The 24289-nt window shown below is 42.5% G+C and overlaps 1 protein-coding gene across 1 annotated transcript in view; it reads right to left on the reverse strand.

Moving 5' to 3' along the window:
* Positions 1–22808, reverse strand: part of itprid2 (ITPR interacting domain containing 2) — a 60972-nt gene extending 38164 nt beyond the window's left edge. The window contains exon 1 of the mRNA XM_014165164.2: positions 22651–22808. The gene's annotated coding sequence lies outside the window, so the exon portion shown is untranslated. The remainder of the gene's footprint in view (positions 1–22650) is intronic.
* Positions 22809–24289: the final 1481 nt, after the last annotated feature.

Raw genomic sequence — 24289 nt, forward strand, 5'->3', positions numbered from 1 at the left:
GATAGGACATCTACTTTGTGCATGACAAGTAATTTTTCCAACAATTGTTTACAGACAGATTATTTCACTTATAATTCACTGTATCACAATTCCAGTGGGTCAGAAGTTTACATACACTAAGTTGACTGCCTTTAAACAGCGTTTGACATGCTTCTAAGTACGGTAATCGAATATTTTTACATTTTTTTGTCACGAAATGTGCTCGCGCGTTACCCTTCCGATAGTGACCTGAACGCAAGAACAAAACGGAGGTATTTGGATATAACTATGGATTATTTGGAACCAAAACAACATTTGTTGTTGAAGTAGAAGTCCTGGGAGTGCATTCTGACGAAGAACAGCAAACGTAATCCAATTTTTCTAATAGTAATTGTGAGTTTAGGTTGCCCCAAACATGGTGGGTGTCAAATTAGCTAGCCTGTGATGGCCGAGCCATGTACTCAGAATATTGCAATATGTGCTTTCGCCGAAAAGCTATTTTAAAATCTGACATAGCATTTGCATAAAGGAGTTCTGTATCTATAATTCTTAAAATAATTGTTATGTATTTTGTCAACGTTTATCATGAGTAATTTAGTAAATTCACCGGAAGTTTTCGGTGGGTATGCTAGTTCTGAACATCACATGCTAATGTAAAAAGCTGGTTTTTGATATAAATATGAACTTGATTGAACAGAACATGCATGTATTGTATAACAATGTCCTAGGAGTGTCATCTGATGAAGATCAAAGGTTAGTGCTGCATTTAGCTGTGATTTTGGTTTTTGTGACATATATGCTTGCTTTGAAAATGGCTGTGTGATTATTTTTGGCAGGGTACTCTCCTGACATAATCTAATGTTTTGCTTTCGCTGTAAAGCCTTTTTGAAATCGGACATGGTTAGATTAACGAGTGTCTCATCTTTAAAATGGTGTAAAATAGTCATATGTTTCAGAAATTGAAGTTATAGCATTTTTTAGGTATTTGTATTTCGCGCCACGCGATTCCACTGGCTGTTGACTAGGGTGGGACGCAAACATCCCACTGGCCCAGAGAGGTTAAGAACCAATTCTTATTTACAATGACAGCCTACCAAAAGCCCTCCTGCGGGGACGGGGGCTAGGATAGATTATACAAATACACACACTGCTCAAAAAAATAAAGGGAACACTTAAACAACACATCCTAGATCTGAATGAAAGAAATAATCTTAGATACTTTTTTCTTTACATAGTTGAATGTGCTGACAACAAAATCACACAAAAATAATCAATGGAAATCCAATTTATCAACCCATGGAGGTCTGGATTTGGAGTCACACTCAAAATTAAAGTGGAAAACCACACTACAGGCTGATCCAACTTTGATGTAATGTCCTTAAAACAAGTCAAAATGAGGCTCAGTAGTGTGTGTGGCCTCCACGTGCCTGTATGACCTCCCTACAACGCCTGGGCATGCTCCTGATGAGGTGGCGGATGGTCTCCTGAGGGATCTCCTCCCAGACCTGGACTAAAGCATTCGCCAACTCCTGGACAGTCTGCGGTGCAACGTGGCGTTGGTGGATGGAGCGAGACATGATGTCCCAGATGTGCTCAATTGGATTCAGGTCTGGGGAACGGGCGGTCAAGTCCATAGCATCAATGCCTTCCTCTTGCTGGAACTGCTGACACGCTCCAGCCACATGAAGTCTAGCATTGTCTTGCATTAGGAGGAACCCAGGGCCAACCGCACCAGCATATGGTCTCACAAGGGGTCTGAGGATCTCATCTCAGTACCTAATGGCAGTCAGGCTACCTCTGGCGAGCACATGGAGGGCTGTGCGGCCCCCCAAATAAATGCCACCCCACACCATGACTGACCCACCGCCAAACCGGTCATGCTGGAGGATGTTGCAGGCAGCAGAACGTTCTCCACGGCGTCTCCAGACTCTGTCACGTCTGTCACATGCTCAGTGTGAACCTGCTTCATCTGTGAAGAGCACAGGGCGCCAGTGGCGAATTTGCCAATCTTGGTGTTCTCTGGCAAATGCCAAACGTCCTGCACAGTGTTGGGCTGTAAGCACAACCCCCACCTGTGGACGTCGGGCCCTCATACCACCCTCATGGAGTCTGTTCCTGACCGTTTGAGCAGACGCATGCACATTTGTGGCCTGCTGGAGGTAATTTTGCAGGGCTCTGGCAGTGCTCCTCCAGGTCCTCCTTGCACAAAGGCGGAGGTAGCGGTCCTGCTGCTGGGTTGTTGCCCTCCTACGGCCTCCTCCACGTCTCCTGATGTACTGGCCTGTCTCCTGGTAGCGCCTCCATGCTCTGGACACTACGCTGACAGACACAGCAAACCTTCTTGCCACAGCTCGCATTGATGTGCCATCCTGGATGAGCTGCACTACCTGAGCCACTTGTGTGGGTTGTAGACTCCGTCTCATGCTACCACTAGAGTGAAAGCACCGCCAGCATTCAAAAGTAACCAAAACATCAGCCAGGAAGCATAAGAACTGAGAAGTGGTCTGTGGTCACCACCTGCCGAACCACTCCTTTATTGGGGGTGTCTTGCTAATTGCCTATAATTTCCACCTGTTGTCTATTCCATTTGCACAACAGCATGTGACATTTATTGTCAATCAGTGTTGCTTCCTAAGTGGACAGTTTGATTTCACAGAAGTGTGATTGACTTGGAGTTACATTGTGTTGTTTAAGTGTTCCCTTTATTATTTTGAGCAGTGTACACACACACACACACACACACACACACACACACGTCAAAACACACATCACGACAAGCGAGACAACACTACATAAAGAGAGACCTAAGACAACAACATAGTAAGGCAGAAACACATGACAACAGAGCATGGTAGCAGCACAACATGGTAGCAGCACAAAACATGGTACAAACATTATTGGGCACAGACAACAGCACAAAGAGCAAGAAGATGGAGACAGCAATACATCACGCAAAGCAGCCAAAACTGTCAGTAAGAGTGTCCATGATTGAGTCTTTGAATGAAGAGATTAAGATAAAACTGTCCAGTTTGAGTGTTTGTTGTAGCTCTTTCCAGTCGCTAGCTGCAGCAAACTGAAAAGACGAGCTGCCCAGGAAGGTGTGTGCTTTGGGGACCTTTAACATAATGTGACTGGCAGAACGGGTGTTGTATGTGGAGGATGAGGGTTGCAGTAGGTATCTCAGATAGGGGGGAGTAAGGCCCACGAGGGCTTTATAAATAAGCATCAATCAGTGAGTCTTGCGACAGGTATACAGAGATGACCAGTTTACAGAGGAGTATAGAGTGCAGTGATGTGTCCAATAAGGAGCATTGGTGGTAAATCTGATGGCCGAATGGTAAGAACATCTAGCCACTCGAGAGCATCCTTACCTGCCGATCTATAAATTATTTATCCGTAATCTAGCATGGGTAGAATGGTCATCTGAATCAGGGTTAGTTTGGCAGCTGGGGTGAAAGGAGTGATTACAATAGAGGAAACCAAGTCTAGATTGAACCTTAGCCTGCAGCTTTGATATGTGCTGAGAGAAGGATAGTGTACCGTCTGGCTATACTCCCAAGTACTTGTATGAGGTGACTACCTCAAGGTCTAAACCCTCAGAGGTAGTAATCACACCTGTGGGGAGAGGGGCATTCTTCTTACCAAACCACATGACCTTTGTTTTGGAGGTGTTCAGAACCAGGTTTAGGGTAGAGAAATCTTGTTGAACACTAAGAAAGCTTTGTTGTAGAGCATTTAGCATACAATCCGGGGAGGGGCCAGCTGAGTATCAGGCTCTATCATCTGCATTTAAATGGATGAGAGATCTTCCTACTGCCTGAGCTATGTTGTTGATGTAAATCGAGAAGAGAGTGGGGCCTAGGATTGAGCCTTGGGGAACTCACTTGGTGACAGGCAGCGGCTGAGACAGATTTTCTGACTTTATACACCTCACTCGGAGGTAGTTATCAAACCAGGCCAAAGACCCCTCAGACACCCCAATACTCCTTAGCCGGCCCACAAGAATGGAATGGTCTACCGTATCAAAAGCTTTGGCCAAGTCAATAAATAAAGCAGCACAACATTGCTTAGAATTGCTTAGAAAAAAGAAAGAAAAAAGAGAATCAAGGGCAATGGTGACATCATTAAGGACCTTTAAGGTTGCAGTGACACATCCATAACCTGAGAAGAAACCAGATTGCATACCAGAAAGAATACTATAGACATCAAGAAAGTCAGTCAGTTGATTATTTGCAAGTTTTTCCAACACGTTTGATAAACAGGGCAAAATAGAAATAGGCCTATAACAGTTAGGATCAGCTTGATCTCCCCCTTTAAATAAAGGACATACCGTAGCTGCCATTCAAGCAATGGGAACCTCCCCAGACAGGTTAAAAAGGTCAGAGATGGGCTTGGCGATGATAGGGGCAGCAACCTTAACTTACATCTAGATGTTCCGCTGGCGGAACGCCTCGCCAATATCCAATGATAGGGCGTGGCGCGAATTACAAACTCCTCAAAAATCCCCAAACTTCCATTTTTCAAACATATGACTATTTTACACCATTTTAAAGACAAGACTCTCCTTTATCTAACCACATTGTCCGATTTCAAAAAGGCTTTACAACGAAAGCAAAACATTAGATTATGTCAGGAGAGTACCCAGCCAGAAATAATCAGACACCCATTTTTCAAGCTAGCATATATGTCACAAAAACCAAAACCACAGCTAAATGCAGTACTAACCTTTGATGATCTTCATCAGATGACACTCCTAGGACATTATGTTATACAATACATGCATGTTTTGTTCAATCAAGTTCATATTTATATCAAAAAACAGCTTTTTACATTAGCATGTGATGTTCAGAACTAGCATACCCACCGAAAACTTCCGGTGAATTTACTAAATTACTCACGATAAACATTCACAAAAAACAAATTATTTTAAGAATTATAGATACAGAACTCCTTTATGCAATCGCGGTGTCCGATTTTAAAATAGCTTTTCGGTGAAAGCACATTTTGCAATAATCTGAGTAGATAGCCCGGCCATCACAGGCTAGCTATTTTGACACCCACCAAGTTTGGCACTCACCAAACTCAGATTTACTATAAGAAAAATTGGATTACCTTTGCTGTTCTTCGTCAGAATGCACTCCCAGGACTTCTACTTTACACCCAATGTTGTTTTGGTTCCAAATAATCCATAGTTATATCCAAATAGCTGCGTTTTGTTCTTGCGTTCAAGACACTATCCGAAGGGTGACGCGCTGGCGCGTATCGTGACAAAAAATTTCAAAATATTCCATTACCGTACTTCGAAGCATGTCAAACGCTGTTTAAAATCTATTTTTATGCGATTTTTCTCATAACATAGCGATAATATTCCGACCGGGGGACGTTGTTTTCGTTCAAAGACTGAAAGAAGAAAATGGTGTCTTCACATGCATGCGCGCACCCGTGTCATTGTTCTCAGATCGACCACTATCCAAATCCCCTACTGTTTTTCGCCCAGGGACTGCAGAGTCATCATTCCCCGTTCTGGCGCCTTCTGAGAGCCTATGGGAGCCTTAGAAAATGTCACGTTACAGCAGAGATCCTCTGTTTTCGATAAAGAGGCTATAGAAGGCCAAGAAATGGTCAGAGGGCACTTCCTGTATAGAATCTTCTCAGGTTTTGGCCTGCCATATGAGTTCTGTTATACTTACAGACACCATTCAAACAGTTTTAGAAACTTTAGGGTGTTTTCTATCCAAATCAAACAATTATATGCATATTCTAGTTTCTGGGCAGGAGTAATAACCAGATTTAAATCGGGTACGTTTTTTTATCCGGCCGTGAAAATACTGCCCCCTATCCTAAACAGGTTAAAGAAGAAAGGGTCTAAACCAGCTGACCCAGATGTTTTTTTGGCGTCAAGTTTCAGGAGCTCCTTTAGCACCTCGGACTCAGTGACTGCCTGCAGGGAGAAACTTTGTAGCGGGGCAGGGGAAAAAAAAGAGGGAGAAGCATCGGGATAGTCGCATTAGAAGGGGTGGGAGATGAGGAAATGTTGGATGGACAAGGAGGCATGTCTGAGTCGAATAGGAATCCTGACTTAATGAAGTGGTGATTAAAGAGCTCAGCCATGTGCTTCTTGTCAGTAACAACCACATCATCAACCTCTCTAGGGTAGGGGGCAGTATTTTCACGGCCGGATGAAAAACGTACCCAAATTAAAACGGCCTACTACTCCGGCCCAGGAACTTGAATATGCATATTATTAGATTTGGATAGAAAACACTCTGAAGTTCCCAAAACTGTTTGAATGATGTCTGAGTATAACAGAACTCATATGGCAGGCAAAAACCTAACCAGGAAGTGAGAATTCTGGTGCTTGTAGTCCTTTCAAGTCATTGCCAATCGAACACACAGTGAGTTAGGGTTCATTTTGCACTTCTTAAGGCTTCCACTAGATGTCAACAGTCTTTAGAAAGTTGTTTGAGGTGTCTATGATGAACAGAGACCGAACAAGAAGGCTGGAAAGTTGGTGACCCAGGGAAGGACATCAGTTCATTGGCGCGCATTCAGGTGAGCGGTTGCTGTGTTCCAAAACATTTTTCAAGACACTGGAACCGTCCGGTTGGAATATTACTGAAGTTTCACGTTAAAAAGGCCCTAAAGATTGATGCTTTACAACATTTGACATGTTTGAACGAATTTAAATATAAAACTTTTTTTTCACATTTCTTCGTGACATTTTCGGCGCGCTTCCTACATTTGGAGTAGCTGAACTGAACACGCTAACAACAAGGAGCTATTTGGACATAAATTATGGAGTTTATCGAACAAAACAAAATGTATTGTGGACCGGGGATTCCGGGAAGTGCCTTCTGATGAAAATCATCAAAGGTAAGTGAATATTTCTAATGCTATTTAATATTTTAGTTGACTCCAAAATGGCGGGCATCTGTATTGCCTAGTGTATTTTTCTGAGCGCAGTACTCAGATTATTGCAAAGTGTGCTTTCCCAGTAAAGTTATTTTGAAATCTTTCACAGCGTTAGCATAAAGGAGATGTTCATCTATAATTCTTTGAATGACAGTTTAATATTTTATCAAGGTTTATGACGAGTATTTTTGTAAATTGTAGTGCTTATTCACCGGCAGTATTGGAAGCAAAATATTTTCTGAACGTCACGCGTAAAATGCTGTTTTTAGATATAAATATTAACTTTATCGAACAAAAAATGCATGTATTGTGTAACATGATGTCCTAGGAGTGTCATCTGATGAAGATCAAAGGTTAGTGCTGCATTTAGCTGTGTTTTGGGTATTTGTGATGCATGCTAGTTGCTTGGAAAATGGCTGTGGTTATTTGTGTCTATCTTCTCTCCTAACATAATCTAATGTTTTGCTTTCGCTGTAAAGCCTTTCTGAAATCGGACAACGTGGTTCGATTCAGGAGAAGTGTAAAATAGTCCTATGTTTGAGAACTTTGAATTATGACATTTTGTGGTTTTGAATTTGGCGCTCTGATTTTTCACTGGCTGTTGAATAGTGTGGGACGATTGCGTCCCACCTATCCTAGAGAGGTTAAGGGACATTGGCAACTGTGAAGAGGTTTTATTCTCCAGGTTTTTAACCGTTTTCCAGAACTTCTTGGGGTTAGACCCACAGAGAGAGAACTGCTCCTTAAAATAACTAACTTTGGCCTTCCGGATAGCTTGAGTGCACTTATTTCTCATTTGCCTGAACCAGAGCCAGTCAGCCTGAGTATGCGTGTGCTGAGCCTTCCGCCAACTGCAATTCTTGAGGTGGAGTAACTCTGCAAGATCACGGTCTAACCAGGGGCTGAACCTGTTTTTAATTCTCTTTATGGGGGCGTGTTTGTTAATAACAATACCACTGAAAATATCAAAAAAGAAAGGCCAAGCGTCTTCACTGATTCGCTGATTTTTCCACTTTACAGATGCCAGTTCATGAAGAAATGATTGCTCATTCAAGGTTTTTTAGCAAATGTCTATGACAAATCAGGACAGGTCATTTCACTGAGCAGCCATGAACAAAGGCTGTAAAACAGTTATCACTAAGGTCATTACAGAAAACACCAGACTGATACCTATCAGGATTATTTGTGAGGATAACGTCAAGAAGAGTAGCCTTTTCTGGGTGTTTGCAGTCATACCTTGTGGGATTGATAATAATCTGAGAAAGATTTAAGGTCCCATTGCTTTAGGACTTGGTCAGGTGGTTTAAACATGTCCCAGTTTAGGTCACCTAGCAGGACCAATTCAGACTTACTGTAAGGGGCCAGGAGAGAGCTTAGGGCAGGTAGGGTACAGGCCAGTGCTGATGGAGGAAGATAGCACCCAGCAACAGTCAACAAAGAGCTATTTGAAAGTTGAATACTTAAAACCAGCAAATGAAATTGTTTGGGGACAGACTCGGTGGAGACACCCGAGCACTGAAGGTGATCCTTGGTAAAGATTGCCACTCCCCCACCTTTGGAAGATCCGTCTTGCCGAAAAAGGTTATAACAACAAAAGGTAACATCAGTATTCAACACACTCTTCATTAACCACGTGTCAGTAATGACCAACACATCTGGATTGGAGCTGTGAACCCACACTTTAAATGTATCCATTTTAGGTAAGAAACTTCTAGTGTTAACGTGCAGAAAACCCAGGCATTTACGAGAGCAGAAATCAGTGAAGCAGATATCAGAGCACAAGTCAGAATTGGGATAGCAACAGTAGGTGGGCCAGGGTGTACTTACACATTTCCAGATATTATCAACAGTAATACAATCAAGGCACGGCATAAGACAGGGAGAGCTCTGCAGTGATAATTTATGACATCTGAATGCATCAGATCGCAACAAGATCATATTGTACAGCAATTTCATCAGGTAACATGAATACAAAGCCGGCAAAGGTGGTTAGAATAGGATGGGAGGCCAAAGTCAGCGTAACCAATAGACTGTCAGAGTCAAGTGTGGGAACAAACAGTCTGTCCCACGGTTGGGTAAAGAAAATTCGTAGTCAACAAAGCATGCAGGAGTCTTGAGGCAAATACCAAAATTCACAATACATATATTTTTTTTATATATATAACGACTTGGGGCTAGCCATTGTAAGTTAAGAGTCACTCGCCCCAACAGTGCCTGTGTGCTGGAGGCAAGCGAAAGCTCAGGAGGGGGGAGTAGAGACAACCAGGGCAGATGGTGAACAGCTCGCCAGGTGGAATCCAAGCAGCAGTGCAGCAGGAGTAGGTGTCACATCCACTTGAGAGAAGCTTTAACTTCTGGAGGAAGTATCTCCCCATATTAGTCAATGTTCCCAAGCAAAACATCCCAATCATTCATACCACATTCTTCCAAGGCTTGACACTGAATCCATAATAGTGAGGTTCTAGACATAGCCTTCAACATTGGTTGGCGACTTGGGAGTATACGGGCGGCAGGTAGCCTAGCGGTTAAGAGCGGTGGGTCAGTAAACGAAAGGTTGCTGGTTAAAATCCCTGAGCAGACTGAAAAATCTGTCGATGTGTCATTGAGCAAGGCACAAAACCCTAAAAGACTCAAATGTAAATGTAATGGATATGCAAAGCGACAGTTTCCAGTCCATCTTTGAAATGGAGGGAATGGGATGTTCTTCAGCTGTAAACACAACCCCCAGCCTTCCTCTCTCCACTCCATTTTAGACCTGCGGAAAAACATCCACTTTACTAAACAATCATGTCTGTACAAGGCCACATACTCTGCTTTAAATGGGTACAGGCTGGGGGAGACGGATTGGGGAAGCTCTCCTTTATCTAAATAACTGCCTCCCAACTCAGTGAGGGCAAAGGCCTACTCCTTCCACTGCCTATGAGAGATTGAGAGAGATATGGGAGAGAGGGAGGAGAGACTCGACAACAGACAGATCAGTCAGCCCAACTGTGTGCTGCACATGACAAAGCCATCTTCCCTCATAAATCTTCCACCTCTCTTTCTTAAGGTATTCTCTTCAGTGGGACAGGAAGAACAGGTAGGTAGGTGAGTGAGTGAGTGAGTGAGTGAGTGAGTGAGTGAGTGAGTGAGTGAGTGAGTGAGAGAGGTCACCACTGTCTGTCAGTGCCATGACTGATGTGCTTCTCCTCTGGCTTGCTACACTACTTGACAACAGTACAGCTGTGGATGTCATAAGGCCTACCTTGCTACCTTCTGTTCTGAACAAATCAGTTCTGTTCATCACACGGACAGTTAGAGGACCCAGGCTAGCAGCATTCATTCATTCGTGTTTCATGAAGACAGATCCTGATTTTTGGCCTAAGAGACAGTGCCTACATCCCAAATGACACCTTATTCCCTATATAGTGCACTTATTTTGACCATGGCCCTATAGTGTACTATATAGGAAACAGGGGGCCATTTGGTATGTACCCTGAGACACAGAGGAAGTAATCTAGCAGCTTAAATCATCTCTGAGTGCAAATATACACAGATGCAGAGTCTCATATGCAGATAAGATGTTGGATAAACAAGTGTGAGAAAGAAGGAAACAGGCCAAGATGGATTAGTGTAGTGAGGGGTCGCTTTATTATAGCAACTGTGTTGATTATCACTCTTTGCACTTATAGGCCTATCCACCGGATCAGACACCCAAACTGACTAACAACGCCTTGGATACACCCCAAATGGCACCCTATTCCGTACATTGTGCACTACTTTGGACCAGAGCTCTATGGGCCCTGGTCAAAAGTAATGCACTATATAGGGAATAGTGTGCCATTTGGGACACACCCCTTGCCTGGAGCAAAGAGACTAGCTATTTCATATCAGGGTGTGCTAGGCCAGGCCGTTTGAAACTGTCATCTCCAGTCCTTACCTCCTTATAAATATGTTTAAAGTGCTGATACTGCAGTACAATAGTGGATTGCTGTACGGAGTACAGACTTTCCCTGTCTAAAAGGCAGACAAACCAAGCACAGCACAGAGAGATTAGAGGGGAAACGTTAGCTTAGCAACAATGACCATAGCAAACACCTGGGCTGGAGCTGGATGTCAAGGACATAGAGAACAGAACAGCTGGAGTTCAGTGGGAGTGTGCTACAAAACTGTGCATGTCTGCTGGTCCAGCTTGGTCAGAATAAACACTCCTCTGCTGCTGGTCCAGCTTGGTCAGAATAAACACTCCTCTGCTGCTGGTCCAGCTTGGTCAGAATAAACACTCCTCTGCTGCTATCTCGCCTATTAACATCAAACCCCCTCAAGACTAAACATGTTGTAAAGAAGATATCTATATTTAGGTCCCAGTTTGCACCCCCTACACACATCAGCCCCTCTACCCCCTGACCCCTTTCAACAGAACTAAGGATGTCTCAGTTCCCACATCATGGGCCAAATGTGACCCATCATCCATCCACCCATCGTGATGTGACAGCCCCCACGTCCCAAACACCCATGCTGCTGAACAGCAACAAAGATAGACAAAGACACCGCACTGTTGGATACAGACACACACAGACAAGGGTTGTGTCCAGTAGGCACAAAAGGAAATGCGCCAAAACTGCATGAAGCAGCGAGGTCCTAACTGAATATAGGCAGCAGGTAGCCAGGTGGTTAGAGCGTTGGACAAGTAACTGAAAGGTCGTTGGTTCGAATACCCAAGCTGACAATGTGAAAAATCTGTTTTGTGTCCTTGAGCAAGGCACTTAACCCTAATATGCTCCAGGGGCGCTGTACGGCTGACCAACAACACATTTCACTGCACCTATCCAATGTATTAGCATAAAAACATTTATGAACTTGTGCATTAAGAAACATTTGTTTAAGTGCTCCATTGCAAAATGTTTTGCTACAGTGAAACATAATGAACACGATCCAAGCATCAACTCCCAAGTCCCGACACAAAACAAAGCACTTGTTAGAACTCCACTTAGCCAACAAGTAGGTTAACATGTTAACAGTTAAATCCTCATAGGAGCAAAGATCCTGAAAGAACATCCTGAGCTTAACGGACAACTCAGGAGTGTAGGCCTACATAAGTTATTTAATCATGCTCCAACCCCTTGGGTTGTGTGTGTGTGTGTGTGTCTCTCTCTCTGGGGTGGGGTGGGGGGTTAACTTTAAAACACAATTTGTCTTCTTGCTTTATCGGCAAATAAAAATTCTCTGTCTAGTTTCTCAAGGATTTTGCCTCTAGGGACAAACTACTATGTTGTTTTTCTTCTTCCCCATCTATCGGTTATGTGTGACCTTTTAAAATAAACATCACTGCACAGCAGAACTACTATGATGTTTTCTTAAGCAGTGTTCAAATGGCTGGTCAAAATGGGTCAACCACAGTATCGAATCTTACTACAGGTCTATCTTACGAAATAAATTCATCTAAATGAGAATGACCTACAAATAAAGGTTACATGAAAAAGAACATAGGTTACTTCTTCTGGAAAAATAGGCCTGCTGTATCTGTGCCAACAATGGCCTTTTGTTATGCCAAACTTCTTTCATCAAGTTCAGATCAAAGTTCAACAAATCCAAACATTATGTGGTCAATTATGACGCAGTCTGCATCCCAAATGACACCTTATTCCCTACACAGTGAACTACTTTTGACCAGAGCCCTATGGACCCTGGGCAAAAGTAGTGCACTATATAGAGAGAGAATCCGTTCTGAGCCCCACCTGCTTTGTCTAGAACGGTAACAGAATACCTCAGCCTCCAGCCACCTTACTGCTTCATCACACACATACACACGCACACAGCCTCCTGACCTTTTCTTCTGACAAAAGCGTCTAGCTAGCTACCAACTTGGGCAGTTGGCTACCACTGCAGCACACTGACTGACACAAATACCCTCCATTCTCTATTGTGATATTGTTTCAGAGAGCAGGGTAGCGCAGGGCGTCAACCTGCATCACTGGAGGGCTGAGGTGGGTCACCTTCCTGTGCCCTTTCTCTTTGTTCTCCAGGGAGTCTAGGGAACCAGCCCCAAGACCATTTGAAACCACCAGGCACTAAGGACTGGCGATACAGAGCTAAACTACCAACTCAATAACATGACAGGGATGGGGTGCGTCTCTGGGTAGCCTGTGACGGAGGCCAAAAAATGAAAAATTACCCAACACTCAAAGATGACCAGCTGTTGCTGTCATGTTTCCTTGTTTGGAAATCATACAGAGACAATCCCACAGACACTGGACTCAGAGACAATCCCACAGACACTGGACTCAGAGAAAAATGAAAGGGAAATTGAATTTGTATACCCTTATTCAGTTCATTTGAAGTTATGGAGGATTATATTTACAGTGCCATCATCAGCACCATCATTGCAACTTTGGTGTAAAATGCACATTAAATCCTAATAAACGTGGATGCAAGTCCTGAAGAATCCAATACTTACATGCCCTTTGAGGTCCGAAAAAGTCTAATGAATGTAGGGATGGGCAATATAGGCCAAATATCATATCACGGTATTTAAATACATAATAATTGGATGGTATGACAGTATTTTGTTTTGTTAATAAAAATGGTTTGCTATGAGTAGTGCATGACCCAAGGGTGGCAACACATACATGCTTAGTGATTTACTCTTTTCAATTAAAAACTTACACCCCCCCAAAAAAAGATCTGCATTTTCAGTTACTTCCTGCACTAACTTGAGAATTTCCACACTGCGGCGTAGGGTTGCGCCATAAGGCCAAACAACCTAGGCCTTATTTTTAACAAAATGTTGCATTTGCGATTCGACTTGTGATTTAGAGCCAAAACACTTGGGTGAATTGTTGGATTCATGGAAATATAATAATTATTCCAATTCTATAGCTAGAATATAATAGTGGGCACTTTGAATACAGTGTTGTTTGACATGACGAATTAAAACTCCAGGGATAATTGTTGGATAAGTGTTTCCTAGGGGACCCTGTAATCTTTGGCTACATTTAATGTTCTCTCTTAGCTACTTCATGTTGCTAACATTCATGCTTCGCGTATTCCTCTTTGATTTAAATGATACTGTTGCACAAACAATATGCTGAATGCTGATTTAGGTCTACACTATCACTGGTATTAGCAGGCTGTAGAGCTAATTGCATTTGCTCTGACTGAGTGCATTTATTAGATAACTAGCCAGCGAACTAGCAATTAGCATTAGCGGCTAACAAGATTTAGGCCCAACTTGCTAAGAAAAGACAAATTAGGTGATCGCAGATGTAAGACACAAACTAATAGTGTAACTATAGAACGCTAGTGGATTTATATTAAGAAGCAAAGTGAAAAAAGGCATTGCTGTCGTCAACGCTGCATGTGCTCCATTGACCATGAAGTGTCTTGTGGCGGAACAACAAAAGTGCTCCTTGACAGGGGGCGGGACTAGGTATGTGTGGAAAGCGGCATGGAGAGAGATGGTATACATACACATTGTATATACACACACACAATGACATTTGTAATGTCTTTATTCTTTAGGCAATGTTAACATATGTTTCCCATGCCAATAAAGCACCTAGAATTGAGAGGAGAGATGACTCAAGTAGCCTAAATCCCGAACGAACCTGAATGATCCACCTTCTAAGTCAAGAAGAGTCTCAAACGCTCACTAAATATTATAACTTGGAAATGTCAATCTAAATAACTCAAATATGTAAAAGACTGCACTTTATTTAGGAACATTTTTACCCATTCAGCATTTTGGTATTTTAGTGAAGCTCACATTCCAACAGGGTAGAGCTTAGGCCTACGTTTCCGCTTCAATTTAAACAAAGCGTCGTCGTGGCAATGTGAAGTTAAGATAAATCTTGAGGAAGATCAAACTGTGCTTGACCTCAAGAGGCTCCAGGACTGACATGGCGGAAACACTCTCCAGCGAGTGAGAGTGAGCTTGAGAGTGATTGTGAGTGTTTGTCACTTTAACCCTCGATCCCCTTGTAGAGTCGAGCAGACCGGAGGTAACCACTAAGGTTGCATCCCAAATGGCACCCATAATCCCTATATAGCACAATAATTTGGGGCCCTGCTCAAAAGTAGTGCACTATTAAAAGGAACAGGGTGGCATTTGGGATGCAAGCCTAAGTCTAAATCACAATGCCCTAATTTAGAGAGCGACAGTGGAAAAATGATTGCTGCTGGCAAACCATGCCCTGGTTTACAGGAGGTTATTTCAATGTGAAATGGCAGGAGAAGTTTAATATCAAGTTTAACCCAATTGAAAAATAACTCACAGCTGGTGCAGATGAAGCATGAGACCAACAGGGTAACACTTAACATTAAAAGTGCTTTTATACCGGCGATTGTAATAATGCTGTAATTACACTAGTGAAAACATTGTATTAACATGTGGTTATATAGTACCTTAGTAATTGTAATGTAAAACATTGTATTAACATGTGGTTATATAGTACCTTAGTAATTGCATTGTAATGTAAAGTGGTACCCATGAGGATCATTTAACATAGTTTTGCATGAGTTTCAGTCATATGATTGTCAATGAGCTGCAGGCTAGAAGTTAGGCCATAGGCCTTAATGACCAGGTAAAAGAGAGGACTGTAATAAACAGTTTAGTTCCTCTCTGGCTGTTTGCTTTCCTCACTGTTCCTGCTCACTGGTACACTTTGTATGCTGAACATGCTGTTATAGGGACAAGAACAGGAGAACAGGGCTAGGGGAGCTCTGCTATGCACCAGCCAGCAGCACACAAGGACACACAAACCATTAGAGCGATCCTATTACATCTTCAGGCTTTATAACATTTTTTATAAGCAAAGTCAACTCACCATTTGCAAGACAGAGGTCAGGGGTTAGGCTAGTTAAGACTTTATGGGCCAAGTCCTAATCCCCAGATCACATGCTTCATACAAGACCCATCAATAACCATAAAACTACACATATCACTGTCTGGCAAAACAGCATTATGACTTCGGCCTAATTAGATAGATTTCAGTGATTTTGTAATTTAACACTTTAATTACTTTGATCTACATGCATCTCTCGGGAGCTTTGCCTAATGCTCACAAATTCACTGTAAAGCTTGGACCAGTCCTGCAGACAGACAGACTCAATTGAGGAGAGGGAGTCTGGAGTCACATGAGACTAACAGTGCTTCTCGGAAAAAGATCTTGGAATTCAAACCAACCAGCTCCACAATCTACAGCACATTCATTTTTCAGCGCCTCCTTTATCCAAGCCCCCTGCAGGGCGCTTCCACAATGAGAGGACTGGATAGACTGACTGCCTCTTTGCAAAAACAGTCTGGGAACATTGTCCTGTGCTGTGTTCACCTCCTGAGGCTGCCTGTTTGCCCGTGCGCATGCCCGCCTGTTTGCATGCCCGTCCACATGTTTGCCTGTCCGCATGTCCGACTGTCCGCATGTCCGACTGTCCGCCAGTTTGCCTGTCCGCATGTCCGACTGTCCGCCAGTTTGCCTGTCCGCCTGTCCTCCCACATGTCCGCCTGTCTGTCCGCCTGTCCTCCCACATGTCCGCCTGTCCTCCCACATGTCCGCCTGTCCTCCCACATGTCCGCCTGTCCTCCCACATGTCCGCCTGTCCTCCCACATGTCCGCCTGTCCTCCCACATGTCCGCCTGTCCTCCCACATGTCCGCCTGTCCTCCCACATGTCCGCCTGTCCTCCCACATGTCCGCCTGTCCTCCCACATGTCCGCCTGTCCTCCCACATGTCCGCCTGTCCTCCCACATGTCCGCCTGTCCTCCCACATGTCCGCCTGTCCTCCCACATGTCCGCCTGTCCTCCCACATGTCCGCCTGTCCTTCGACATGTCCGCCTGTTTGTCTGGCCAGCAATGCTACACCACCTGCCAAGAATACAGCAACACGCCATGTACCATTCAGCAGCATTATCATATTGCAAATCATTAACACCCAACAAGGCTAGCGTTGCCCTGGGCTTCCGTTTGACTAGTGTGAAACGGACATATGGAGCGAGAAAGAGGCTAGGAGAGATAGATGGGCAAAGAGGTATTAGAGGTAGAGAGAGCAAGAGAGCTGTAGCAATGCAATAAACCTGGCAGAGGATTGTTACATTAGTGGCTTCATTTTCATATTACAGCTGAGAATGAACAGTTAAAGTTGTTTTTGACAAATGAAAACATGTCAGTTTGTCACTTTCACGAGGTTAGAGTAATAACATGTTGAGCTACTTAAGACATTGGCTCGAATCAAGGTTACGCCTTTAGATTGAGAAAATTAACAACTGTGGAAGATTTGGCACTAATTTTCAATCCCAAACCCCAGCCTGGTCTGCTTGGTCTATTTCGCAATCATTCCCGGAAGTCTTACGATGTTGCGCCTCTTGGTTTAGAAACTCTGTGGTAGTACTGTAAGAGATGTGCTTTTACAGTGATTGCATGAATTATTTTCATAAGATAAACATGGCTCTGAATAATATGGCATAAGGTTTCTCCTTGGCTGTTCGACATCTTGCTGATACTGGCTGCAAAAAAATCCTGGTTATGAAATAGGAATGAGAAGGCAAAACCACACTGCTTAGGACCTTAGCCTGCTACAGTACACCTGCAAATACTTAGCTAGATGAATCAAAATAGAGGCTTACTGGCAATGGCAATTATGTTCTTTCACAAAAACATGATTACAAGATTCAGGATTCTCCCTCAAAGTCTCTCATAAAGGACAGCGTGACAGGAAGAAATCAACAGCACGGAAAGGTTGAAGTTTTGTACATCTGGAAATCACAAACAAAGCTCCCCAGCAACCCACACTACTCCCCAGATGTCACGTTGGTACTGACCCCGTCTTTCTCCCCCTCTCATGGTTACAGTAAATGGGAGCTATTCTGTTTGTGGGACTCAGGCCAACTTCATTTCCTGTGTCCAGACATAGCAGAGCCCCAAGACCTTCAGAATGCACTGAGAAAACACACACACACACACACACACACACACACACACACACACACACACCCCTCCTCCTCCGTCACCCTTCAGCAGTGTTGTTTCTGTGCTACGTGACTACACGGACCTGAAGCAGGCCAGACAAACAAACCATGGAGAACAAACTGTGATGTTGATAACAACGTCTTGTACATTGGTTCGTGTGCTGACTGACCTGAAACATCGGTTTACAGATTGGACATTTCACACGGGCTGAGATCATTCTCTCACAGCAGTGCGCGTGAAAGGACAGGATCAGATTCAGAACCAGCAGTCAACTTTACATCACAACCCCATAGCCCATTCATACATACTTCATAGGTTAACAGTGTGTACCAAATCAGTTCTAAATACCTGGGCCCGGTTTCCCGATAGTGATGGAACTTAGGTTTTAACCATGCATCTTTCCTACAACGACCGAAGATGTAAGATGCGTTTCCAAAAACACCACTCAGAGAGCGAATGGTAACTAACTGCGTCGTTGGAGCATGGATGAACACTGATAGGATGGAAAGAAAGAGAGCACTGCTCTCGGATCAGCGCTCTCCTTTCAACGCTTTCCTTAACATTAGAATTATTTCACAATACTGACGACGGATAAGCACCTAGAGAGATATTACCGCATACGGCTGCAAATATTCTGCCGGCTTATTCTAATGCTTACCCATTAAAAATGCGTACATATTAGGCTACACATCATGAAATATGTTGAGACAAATTACAGCCAGTAGCCTACAAGTTGCAAAATAGAACCCAAATGACTGAACATGAAACGTATTTCTATATGATTTAAAGAACCCTATAGAGCCCACTGTTTATACTTTAATGCAGTCATCTCCGTTTCATTTAAAGCATATTTTTATACGTCGCTTGTTTGTATCAATTGCAAAGACATTGGAAACTTTGTATTTGCAGACAACTTTGTTCTGAAGTTATCGACGGTTACAGAGAAGCGGATAAACCATGTGATTCTGTTTAGCTGAGATTTCTGTGCATAAAGTGACACGGCAGGGCAAAAAAAGTATCTAACGACACACTTACAGGCTGACTATACCGCTCGCGTTGCAAAATAAATTTTGAAATCTATATTATTCAATTATTGCACCCACACTGCTCGCGCGTGTCAACAAGCGTCTGCGTTGCCAAGGGCTAAAATAGAAGGCAGTTCTATTTCTGACACAGATAGCGCTGCAAGTCCTGCCTCTCCCATCTCCTCATTGGTTTATAGAAGGTACCCACGTGCCATCTCCTCATTGGTTATACCCACGTGGGTGACTGAAAGACGAACAAGGCCAGTGGAGGTAATGCACCTAATTTATGAAAGTTGCCAATCGCAATATAAAGTCAAGAGAAGAAAAAGCCTGGAAGGAGGAGAGATGACTAGAAACGATTTGGTTGACTGTTTTATGTGTGGATTAATTGTTGGAGTAGAGGACCTTGTGCATTTCAGGTAAAATAACTCAATGTTTATATCCCAGGACAAATTAGCTAGCAAGTGCAAGCTAGCTAGCTAAATTGCCATAAATGTTTTTCGCCCTGTTCCCAAATGAATATAATTGGTTCAGAGTTTGTTTTGATATTTTAACCTGCGTGTTGTGATCGAGTTTGGTGTGGGGGGACAAAATACATTTATGCACGATGGCGCACACGCGCAGCCGGTTTGGGTTCCGTGTGTTGGAGTCGGCTAAACTTTGATCATTCAGGTAGTAAATGAATTATAGGAAATGAAAGAGACTGGGTGTTGTGTTAGAAGTTAACGGTTCTCTGAAGACGATGTTTTTGTATGTGACCACGTTTTTCAAAAACTCTTAAAGGAAAATCCACTCAAAAGATCTTGATATTTTTTTTTCATTAGTCCACTGTTGATACAGGCCCAAATTGTTTTACATGTCAGTATTCAAGTTTCAAGACGCAAACTGTCACCGACCACATCATCATGATGCTATCCAAAGTGAAACCACCTTCACCACGGTTGCACACCAGCCAGCTGAAGCTAATTGGCAAAATCATTTGGCTAACTCTTCAAAACTGCAAACACGCACCAAATCACACCCCGAAACCAACTCACAATTGAATTCATTTCTTGGCCGCTAGCATTTCTTAATGAACCAAATCTCAAATGAGACCAATACTTTCTGGTAAACCCCTTCACCATTTGTTTGACAAGAAATCAAAGTGTTTGCTTATTCCTCATTTTAAGGATGGAGAATGGTTGAAAAATGCATATATGCCTTCATTTCCCAAAAATATAGACTTGACACCTAATTTTAAATGCTATTATGAACTTCACTTGTTGATGCTAACAGATCTTTTTACATGGAAATTACAAAAAAAATAGATAGAAAGCACATGAATAATTCAATCAAAATATGGCATGCCTTTGAAATCAAAGTCATGAAATGTCTTTAAAAGGCTTGCGAGTTGTTTTATTTTACATGTCCCTAATTCTTCAAGCATGAGTCATTCAGTCAGGGGCCTTCTCCTAGAATAATAACAGAGCATTTCTGACATGCAGGCCGGTCTGTTCTTTTTCCTTAACTCTCTCCTGTAGTTGTAGAAATATAAGCTACTGGCAACACTTTCACAAGTCTGGTAGAAATGTAGTCAATGGTCCCAATGCAGGCACGCATCCTGTGATAGTCTACTTGGTGGATCCACCTGTGTTAGTTCTGCAAACACTCACTTATCAGCACAGGTGTGGCACACCCACCTGGATGACGTCATCAAGAAAAACACAGGCCACGTCCCAAAGGCCACCCTATTCCCTATATACCGCACTACTTTTGACCAGGGCCCATATGTCTCTGGTCAGAAGTATTGCACTATGTAGGGAATCGGGTGGCATTTGGGACACAAACACGAAGCATGTGACCCCAAGTCAGATAGGCAGCTAGTTTGCTCAAGGAGGAACGTCTGTGCCCTACTGTTTAATATGTAAGATAAAAACCAACACAGCAGGAGAAAGTAAAGGGCCCCTAGCCACTGTATAGCTAGCATATACCTCTACCAACTGATGTCTATTTTTATTTTACCTTTAATTAACTAGGCAAGTCAGTTAAGAACAAATTCTTATTTTCAATGACAGCCTAGGAACAGGGGCAAAACAACAAATTTTTACCTTGTCAGCTCGGGGATTTGAACTTGCAACCTTTCGGTTACTAGTCCAACGCTCTAACCACTTGGCTACCCTGCCTCTGCTGGTCCTATATCTTTGTTTCAAGTTCTATTATTTTAGTCCTTGTTGCCACCTTTATTATTCTGTGCATCTTGTAAAGTACTAGGCCACTAACTACCTTTTAATTCTTGGTTAATGTTTTTTGCCCCTATTCATTAAAGCCTTTTTTTAATGGTTGCTCACAATGTGGAGATGTGATGTATGTAAATTAAAATGCCTCTAGAAATGAAATGTATTATTATTTATATGGTATCTGCTGGCCTCTGAAGAGATGACAGACCTCCCCTGTGCAACACCTGAATTCAGAGAAGCACGTTAGAACTGGTGTCTGGTATTCTCTCCTGTGCTATCTATGGCCCCAAATACTGTCTATGTATTCGCCTGGCCTCTCAGGAGACTACAGACCTCCTTCACGCAATTCCTGGTTTTCAAGGAAGCACGTAACCACACACAGCAAAACGTTTATCTTGAACATGGAAAAACATTGTTGTGAACATTTCCTCATACAGGAATCAACCATTAACATAAAATGTCATCTAAGTTACTTCAAGGATGGGACACTCAGATATACAGTAACCTGTAAAACACTGAATACCAGACATGAGTTCTAAGTCCTGTTTCTCCTGTACGAATAGAATAAAGTGCTTTACCTGGAAGTGCTGAATCTAAGGCTCTCTTGTTGGTCAATATTATGCAAATGTATGGCTATTTATATACACATTTGTTGGCAGAGTTTTTTTCTCTCCCACATCTATTCATGAACAGAACATGTCAGAAATAAAGTTATTGAAAAGCAGGCTAAGAGTAGAGGGATTCTTACTGCAACTTGTAACCTGCTTAAAGGTGATGTGGACAGTATTTAAACACAACCAAAATACACAGCGAAATGAAAGCATGATATATAGGAGATATGTTTACTCATTGCCTGGGAAGCCCACATTGAACAACATATAATGCTTTTTTCTATGTCGGGCAGAAACTAGCTTTTGAATCAGGAAAGTTCCCTCTCAGGACCTCTACAAGTCAGAATGTTTAATAAAATGATATGTTAAAATATAATTGTAATCAGCATTCTAGCTTGTAGAGGTCGTGAGAGGAAACGTTCCTGATTCAAACGCTCATTTCTGCTCGACGGTAGGGTCCAGGCAAGTTTACTCATTGCATGTTTCTAATGTGTCTCTTGAGGGGGCGTATGGGACGAGGAACATTGGAAATGAGATAGGCCTATTGACTTAACAATTGTAAAACAGTAGGCTACTTCGCTGATGTCTCAGCCTACAATGTCTGAAAAATAAAGCCAATATTGGGAACACGTCGGGTCTCAACACGTCTTGCACACAAAAAAAGTGTAGTCTCATCTGAAGTGTTTTGCCTTTTATCCTAAACTACCTTTCTAACGGCTATTCGTGACATAACATGTCGGGCAGTGTAGGCTATGTAATTACATTGTTTTGTGACTTCCATTTGCCATGTAAATCAGTTGATATAAGTCGTCAATTTGTTTCCCAAAAATGACTTTGGGATTGAAATCTGTGACAAGTGAGGTCCATGTGCATTGCATCAGGCAAAGTGCGCCACGGTAAAAGTTTGGCATCAGATTTCGAGTTATCCTCGTATGTTGTTTCCATAAAAACATAAACACTTACCATTGTGATGCGGGTTGGAAAGGAGTTTGAAGCGTTGAAAAGTAGCTCCGTTGATCTGGAATCTGACAAAACTTTGCCGAACTTCATTTACGAAGAAAACTATTCTTCCGCTTCCGGAGGGAGTAAAGTAACATAACAAGGGGCGGGCGGCCAGCGAGTCTGTTTTCATATCTAGGATGAGATGACGTCTTCCACTAGGATATTCTGTAACCTGCTGGTGGCATACGCGTAGTGCAAACATCAGTCAAATACAGTAGGCGCCTAGTAATAGTAAATTAAAGTATTAGTGAAAAATGTTAATGTATTTGAACTTCCTCGGAGCAGGTCCTGACAATACAACAAAATGAATGAAATGTAATAACTTTATTTTTCCCACAGTGTAGGAGACACTTTGGCCTAGCCTGCATATGTTGCTGTTTTGTAGACTATAGTTAGTCTGTCTTTGTATATTCTACTTAATTTGTACACTAGAGCAGGATTTTTCAAACCTCTCCTCGGGACCCCCAGCCAATCCATGTATTTTAACTATTCCTGATTCAATTAGTCAACTAATCATTAGTTTAACTATTCCTGATTCCACTTGTCAACCACTCATCAAGCCCTTGCATAGATAAATCCAGTGAGCTAGTTCAGAGCAACAACACCATTGTGAAACGTCTGGGGGTCCCAGAGGAGAGGTTTAAAAACTGCATTAGAGGGCACTATATGTTGAGTCATGGGTCACTGATCACGTGAATTTAGGCCTTTGGCACACAGGTGACCTGGAAGTTGGGAAGCAGTTTTTTGTTTGTTCAGAAATTCAAAATCAAAATGTAATTTGTTACCATCCATTAAGTGGCACGACCACCTTACTCATTTACACCTTGTAACTATGCGTGTTTTCATCTTTGCTGCTAATAAATTGGCAAAATACCCATCCAGGTCCACCTCTGGAAAGCATTTGTATTGCGCACATTTATGGACATTTGAAATCCCACCTGACCTAATGGCTATGTCAGGAACTTTTGACTAGGTAAGCCACTTTTGACTAGGTTAGGCCTACACTATTGCAGAAGCTTTTAAAATGTTTTAGGTGTTTATCATTTTAACAGCTGTGAAAGTAAGGGAGAGCAAGGTATGTTGGCATACTTTTCACACTGTCTAACATTTACTGGGCACAATACATCACAATGGTATAAATGTCATACCAAATGAAAGAAGGAAGTCTTGGGCACATATTTTGTATTCATTACATCTTCGTATATTATTTCAGTACGGAGTTGTAGACCGTTAAATAGGGAGTGTGCACTTGTGACAATTTTCCCCATCAGCGGGTAAGTTGTCACATTGGATTATCAACAAATAAGAACACAACTAATGAATTGTGAATATTGATTTTAATTTCAAATTCAAAACCAAATTCAACTTCATTAAAGAACTCAAAATAAAAACAATCATGCCTAGAGAATCTGGTAAATCATGCCTTTCAATCAAAACAATAATGCTGGAAGAGCACACATTCATTAAGTGGCACGACCACCTTACTCTGAACTTTGAAATCGAACGTTCTCTGGCGTGCACATAGATCCACGGTAGTTGTTGTAATCAGAATGGAATGTAATGCTGCAGATAACTTGCTTAAATGTTTCAAGTCTTAACA

The sequence above is a fragment of the Salmo salar genome, chromosome ssa21 (assembly GCF_905237065.1).
Source record: "Salmo salar chromosome ssa21, Ssal_v3.1, whole genome shotgun sequence".
Taxonomy (NCBI): domain Eukaryota; kingdom Metazoa; phylum Chordata; class Actinopteri; order Salmoniformes; family Salmonidae; genus Salmo; species Salmo salar.